This window comes from Chamaea fasciata, unplaced genomic scaffold, assembly GCF_029207755.1.
Source record: "Chamaea fasciata isolate MVZ Bird 193981 ecotype frontalis unplaced genomic scaffold, bChaFas1.0.hap1 SCAF_7, whole genome shotgun sequence".
In the NCBI taxonomy this organism is placed as follows: Eukaryota; Metazoa; Chordata; class Aves; order Passeriformes; family Sylviidae; genus Chamaea; species Chamaea fasciata.
In genome coordinates this window covers 52,959,179-52,965,178 of record NW_027094092.1, presented here as the reverse complement: position 1 = coordinate 52,965,178, position 6,000 = coordinate 52,959,179, and positions in this window count along the sequence as shown.

Genomic DNA, 6,000 nt, shown 5'->3' with positions numbered 1-6,000 from the left:
TGTCTGTTTTGTTTTGTTTATATTTTTATTCTCTTTTCTCCCTTTCACTCCCCTCCGTGTCCGTCACCGCCTCGGCGCCGCTTCGGGCCGGGGCGGCGCCGCCGGCGCGCGGGCGCCCCCCGGCGGCCACCTTGCTTCGGGCGGCGCGGGGCCGGGGCCGCGGGGTGTCCCCGTCAGTGTCCCCCTCGCCGGGACACCGCATTCCCGGCACGTCGCATTCCCGGGACCCCGCATTCCCGGCACTGGGATCCCGCATTCCTGCCCCCCGCCCTCCCAGCACCCCGCATTCCCTCACTACCCCTCGCAGGCACGTCAGTGCCCGGCCCCATCTCCCCCAGCCTGACCCCGCAGTCCCCGCCACGATCCCGGCCACGATCCCTGCGCCCCACGCAGCCCTGCCCCGGCGAGAGTAGTGGATGCTCGGGGTCACTGGTGGCACCCAGGCCTTGCGGCGGGTCAAAATCTGCCCCTGTGCTCTCCCCATCCTGCCTGCCCTCCTGGGCTGTGTCCCAGCACGATGCTGAGGGAACGTGCACGTGTTACGGTGATGGGGGGAGCAAGGTCAGTCCCGGCTGGGATCCCTCCTGCAGCCTGGGGACGCTCCTGGGGAATGGGTCTTTGCCAATGTCATGAAACAGAATTTCGGAATGAAAAATAGGTCACAGAAAATTCCCAGCACTGGTGGCTTCTCTGTCAGTCCTCTGACAGCTACAGGCATCTCCCTGATAAACTCCAAACCCACCACTGCTGACCAGCCCTGGACCAGGCACAGGCTGTTTGACACCACAGCAGGGCAAGTCCCATGGAGCAGGAAAGGCAGGAGACCTTCCTTCCAGTTGCTCCTTGAGGTTATCAGGTCAGGCCCTGAACAGTCCCTGCTCTCTTTGACCAGAGCTGAGAATGGGTTCATGGGAAAGGGGAAAAATAGAGGAAGGAGCCTGTCATCACCCTCTGGCCTTCTGTGTGTAGGGCAGGTTGTGTCATGAGTGCAGCCGCTCCTTCCCCATCCTGCACACATCTGCAGGTTTTCCTGCAGAACAGGTTTTTTGGTATTAGTGATACCACTGCTTCTTTCTGTCTCTCAGTCCCACCCCACAGTGCTGAGGTGAAAAAAAAATGAACAAAGGCAGAGACAGTACCATAAAAGATGGTAAAAAAAAAAAAAAAAAGAAACTGCAGCAGTTAGTGCCTCGCATTAGTGAAGCTCCTCAGCTCCTCAGTGCACATCCCTGAACGCCCCCAGAAAGGCTCTCACAACAGACAGGTACCTGCTCTCCCACTTTTCCTCCCACCAGGAACACTCAGTTCCCCTTCAGTGATTCAGATAAAACCACCCTCTTGCCCAGGAAAAGCTTGTTGGTGTCACTGAACAGGAAGGCCTCACTGATCACCTCTCAATCCTCCCCACCCACACACCACAGCCACCTTCACTTCCTGGCTTCCCTCTCATCAACCTGGACCAGGATGGAGCCATGACTGTGGTGCTGAGCCTGTCTTCCTGTGTCTCTCCCCCAGCCCACACACTCCTGCCCTCTCCAAGGAACAGGTCTAGAGCAGATGTTTCACCCAGGCACACAAAGTTGGCCATGCAAAACTGAGAGCACTCCCAGGTCCACATGAGTGAGGAGGTTCCCGGAGGCTGGTTACCCATCTGCACAGCTCTGGGACTCCAGGAACATCTCTTGCTTCCTACAACACCTTTTTCCCCAGATCAAATGCGTTGCTCCTGTCTTCTGGCATCAGGATTAACCAGGAGCTGGTTAGGAGGACTCGTCACCCTTCCATCTCCTTGATTTTCAGCCAGCATGAGGAGTGCACAGTTGATTAATTCTCTATGTTACTGCATTTTCTGGTGGGTGTTTTTCACCCCTGGGCTCACCTTCAGCAAGCTGTGCTACTTGTTGAAACTTTGGCTCCTCCACTGACTGCTGAGTGAAGGTGTTGTTCTTCAGTCACCTCTGTTGAGTAAGATCCAACCTGCTTTCCTCATCCTTCCCCATTTCTGTACTGCATCACCTAAGCAGGGGTTTTGCTCTTTGGAGGTGGTGTGTTCCTGACAGCAGCCTGAGTGGCTGCAGCTACCACATTGTTCATCTTGTCTAAACTGTTTCTTGGGATTTTGATGAAGTCCACCAATAGTCAAAGTTGACTAGGTGTAGTTGTTGTGGTTGTTTTTTTTTTTTTTTATTCTCCTAAAAATTGCCCCTTCTGTATTCTGGACCTTTTATAGGCATCTTTCAGCAGAATAAATCAAAACTAAAATTTAGCCAATCGTGTTCATGGAGAAGGCATGGAGAATGCAAACTCTTGTACTAAATGCCAGCTGATAAATAAGAACCTAAGAGATTGTTCAAAATCCTGTTACTTCCTCCACACAGAACAGTGTTTTTCTGCCATTGGAGCTTTGCTCCTCTTTCCCATTTTGCCTGAGTGTGCTTGCCCACCATCCACAACCACCCCAAGTTCCACAGCACATCCTGCTGGAACCACCAGCTCCTCTGGCTTGCAATGGAGAATGGGAGCACAGGCTGAAGAAACAAAGGAGGCAGGAAGATGGAAGCTTTTAAATCCAGTTTTCCCAACCCCAGAGACTACCCTTAGTCTTTTCTTTTGGTATTTTACTTCTTTATTTAGTCTTTTCTTATGTGAACTACTCTGTTCACAATTTGTATTCCTGTGACTTTATCCATAAGCGTGATTATTAATTAATAAATAATTTATTAACAATTCCCTGACAAGACAGGGATGGGATTCTCCTGGGGAAGTATACTTTCCTCGTGCTTCTTTTAAAGATGTCAGATGACTACCTTAATTGCACTGCCTTAAAAGCCACACTCTATTGACGTCAATGCAGTTACCTGGGTTTTATTAATATCAGATAAATATAAAAAACAGTATCAAGCAAAAATTCACAGAGAATAACAAAACACCCACACAAACCTCCCGTTGAGTTGTTCCTGGTGGTGATACTTTCCTTATTAGGAATGTACGGCTGCAGTGCCTATGACTCTGTGCTCAGACCAGAGCTCTCCTCTGAATTGTCTCTTTTCTCCTTGAGAAAATGATGTGCAGAAAATGCCTCTAACGCCACAGCAATGAGATGAGATTAGCACCAGAAAAAACAGCTCCAGACTCAGAAAATATCAGGAATCTGGAAGCAGGAATAGGCTCTGCAACCCCTTTCCTCTCCTTGCAGGTGCAGGACTGCCTGTGTTCAAGCTCCAATGTGGTGGGTTGAGTAACCTTGGAGCTGAGTGACGTGGGAGGACCAGTGTGAGACAGTCCTGAGAGAAAATGTCTGGGGCCAAGACACCTTGGCACTTGGGCAGGGGCCTTGTAAAGCTTGTGCACCCCTACGGGCAGGTCTGTGCCCAGCCCTGTGCCTTGCTGGTTCCAGCCTTGCCTTCCTGACCCAGCTGCCTGGCTTCACTCCAAACCTGTCCTGTCACAGCTGATCTGTGTGGCCAGCACTGGAAGCTAATGCCATCCCATCCACAGGACACCCAGGACTGGTAATTCAGCCACAACAAAAAGCTTAAAGAGCCCTAACTATTGAATAAGCAATGACTTTGAAGCACATGCAAGTAGAAAAACCGATGTGCAGAAAAGATGATTTAGCATTCATTTGGTTTCCCTGACACCAGCTACAACAGGGAGTTCCCTCTGCTTACTGGCAAGGTTTGAGTGAATCCATTCCTTAGGTTCCTAATCCAAACTATTGAAGATGTTTTTTAATTTTGCTCTGAAAAAAAATGAGGAGTTTTAGAATTTTACTGAAAAAAAGCAGCATCACCTGGGTACTGGGGCCACGGCCTTGGTGGATGACAGCTGCAGCAGCTCTAAGGAAGCTGTGGAGATACCCTGGTGCTGGTCTGCACTAGGGAAGCAAGTGACATCCCGGGAAAGCTGCTTCCTCAGTGGCCCCAGAACATCTCCTCAGCAATTCCTGGTCAAGAGACAGATTCTGACACCTCTGAAGCAGCAAGATGATCATCTCCAAAATTAAAAACACAGCAGCCTGTCAAGCATGTAAGTAATCCCAACAGCTCCAACAACTTTATAAACCTTAAGCCGAAATTTAACCATGCAGTGTTTCACAGATAAGGCTTAAAAGAACATTGTTTTCAAGCTGCTTTTTTCTTTACTTCTGCATTTTCTGTTCCAGAACTTCACGGTTCAGTGGTGTTGCTGAATGCCAAGGAGTCAATCCTCAGCAACAGAACTCTGAAGATCTTTGGGACTAATTAGTTTGAGAAGAACAGTTTGGAAAGACTAATGGGGGTCAGCTACTTTTGTTCCATCTCTCCTTGCCATTTCTGTTCACTGCTTTCACTAGGAGCCCAGAGGTCCTGTGCTCTTCATTACAACTTTGTAGCTGCCCTCAAATTAAAGGACAGTTCATTACAGATCGCTACATTAACTACCTTTCAGAGGTACCTCTCCCTTTCAAACAGCAAGGTTCAGAACTTGCACAACTGGAAGATGCCCACATACTAAGCATTATTTATTGTAAACCAACTTTTTAAACTCTGCGGTTTGAGAGCAACAAATCAACCGAGCTGTTTGACTTGGGTGGACATGGGGATCTTCTGGCAGGCCTCTTACCCCAAGGAAGAGGGCAGATCTTGGAGTGGAGGAATGACAGCCTTGTGGTAATGCCTCTTGCAAGCAGCTGGGCAGAGATGACCTCTGGGGGAGCACCACATCACTGGCAAGGGAAGCCACTACCACAGCAAGGTAAAACAAAGGCATTGAGCACATTTCTGTGCCTACTGCAATCCCTTCAAATCACTTTTCCCATCTTTAGTCCTCGCCTCACTACAAGCCCAAGATGTGCACGCTCAGGAGCAAAGAGCACGCTTTTATCTAACACATATCCAACCGATGCAGATGAGGAGGCACTGGCCACTAATGACAACTTGTAGGTTCTAATGGATCAAAGAAAAACCAGGCAATTTTACTTCTTACATGCACAGCAAGAGTCAGAATTTCAAACCCCAGTTGAAGCTGCTGAGCCCCAAGCAGAGCTGGCAGCTGAGCAGCTCCTTGTCATGCAGGATGAAGAGAAGCTGCTGCCAGAGGCTGCCAAGTTGCAGCAAAGCTCTCAATCTTAGGCTCCTGCAAGGAGATGAAGGTTTGTAAAGCTGGGGCCAAGGGACCTGCCACGAGACCCTGCACCTGCCCTAGAGCAGTGTTCACACCGAAGTTTTCTAGCAGAGACACGGTACAGCACCAAATGAAGGGAATCACCCAACACTGTTCCCTTCCCGGGTGCCAGAAAGCTACCTTTGAAGCTTGGAGCAGATTTTATCTGAACTCTAAGTTGCCTTTTGAAGATGTACTTGTTATTTTTAACCATATAGCAGAGGCAATACGTTCAAAGGTCCATGAAACTTTTAAGTCAGACTTCATTCCCTAAAGAAATAGTCATACAACAAACACTCAATTTTTATGAGCTGGTGGAATCATCGGTTAATAATCTGAGACAGAAAGAGCAACATGAATGTGAAAACAGGGTCAGAAGTGTAACTCAGCACCATGAATTTCATAGTGGCAGCCTCAGCAGTTCTAGAAGCCTCCACCATGACTGAGATTACCACTCTGAGATACACTCACACTGATCCACCTGGGGGCTGCTACAGACAAGAACCATTCCCTGCCTGCTCCCACCATCTTTTACACCAAATCTACCATCCTATAGCTTTGCTATGACATCACCACTTCACTGACCCTGTGAAAAACTTTTTTTGGGTGGATTTATTTCCTAGTTTCCCTGCAGGAAGGAACAAGTATGTCTTGCTAGTCCTTACATCCTGGGAAAAAAAAAAAAAACAAACCAACAACTAAACACGCAGAGATTATCCCTATTGGTGGCAGCCTGTAATTGCCATCAAATCTGCCCTGAAAAATGGTACTTCACTGGTGTCACCATTCGGAGCAGCCAACACCACAAAAAACATACTTCAGACACAAACCTTCTGGTGACGAGAGTAACACTTA